At 58.2% G+C, this 1186-nt stretch overlaps 1 protein-coding gene across 4 annotated transcripts in view; it reads right to left on the reverse strand.

Moving 5' to 3' along the window:
• sec16b (SEC16 homolog B, endoplasmic reticulum export factor) overlaps window positions 1-1186 on the reverse strand; it is a 16169-nt gene that overhangs the window by 3436 nt on the left and 11547 nt on the right. The window lies entirely within an intron of this gene.

The following is a 1186-nucleotide window of genomic DNA, read 5'->3' on the forward strand; positions in this document are numbered from 1 at the left end:
GCAGTCACGCCGCTGGGGCTGCTCCATATGAGACCGCTGCAGCACTGGCTCCATGGCCAAGTCCCGAGGTGGGCGTGGGAACGCGGCACCTTCCGGGTCCAAGTTACACCGGCCTGCCGCCAAACTTTCAACCCGTGGTCAGACCTTGCGTCCTCCAGGCATGAATGCCCCTGAAGCAGGTCTCCAGGCATTCTGTGGTTTGCACGGATGCCTCAACCACCGGCTGGGGGGCCACGTACAATGGGCTTGCAGTGTCAGGGGTTTGGACGGGGCCCCAACTGGGCACCTTGAGGCAGCCAGTGCACCTTGCCCGGGGCCGTCTCAAAGGGCGCTTACGAGGCAAGCGTGTACTAGTCCGCACATACAACACAGCGACCATTGCGTACATCAACCTACTGGGTGGTCTGCGCTCCCGTCGCTTATCGCAACTCGCCCGCCACCTCCTCCTCTGAAGTCAGAAGCATCTGAGGTCGCTTCGTGCCATTCAAATTCCGGGTCTGCTCAACCATGCAGCTGACGAGCTGTCACGAGCTGTGCTCCCCGGAGAGTGGAGACTCCATCCCCAGTCAGTCCAGCCTCTCACTGCCAGTTGTTTTACTCCCTGACTAAGGGAACACTCAGCACAGACCTGGTTCCCAGAACTAATGCTCCTCGCGACAGCCCCTCCTTGGCCGATTCCTTTGAGGAAGGATTTACTGACTCAGAGATGGGGCACCCTTTGGCACCCGCGTCCAGACTGGAAACTTCATGTCTGGAAAGTCCCTGGACGGGACGCAGAGGTTCTGAGTGGCCTACCCCAAGAGGTAGTTAACACCATCACTTCAGCGAGAGCCTACGCTTGAAGTGGAACCTGTTCGTTGAGTGGAGTTCTTCTCGCGGAGAAGACCCCCGAAGATGCCCGATCGGAGTTGTGCTGTCCTTTCTGCAGCAAGGGTTGGAGTGAAGGCTGTCTCCCTCCACCCTTAAAATTTATGTCGCTGCAATCGCTGCTAACCACGACCCCGTAGAAGGAGGTCGTTGGGGAAGCATGACCTGGTAGTCAGGTTCCTTAAGGGGGCGAGAATGTTAAATCCTCCACAGCCACCCTCTATTCCCTCGTGGGACCTGACTCTGGTGCTCACGGCACTACAGCAGGGCCCATTTGAGCCTTTTTGCAGGCGGTTGAGCCGAAGTTCCTTCAATGGAG

This window comes from Sinocyclocheilus grahami, unplaced genomic scaffold, assembly GCF_001515645.1.
Source record: "Sinocyclocheilus grahami isolate Dianchi unplaced genomic scaffold, SAMN03320097.WGS_v1.1 scaffold533.1, whole genome shotgun sequence".
In the NCBI taxonomy this organism is placed as follows: Eukaryota; Metazoa; Chordata; class Actinopteri; order Cypriniformes; family Cyprinidae; genus Sinocyclocheilus; species Sinocyclocheilus grahami.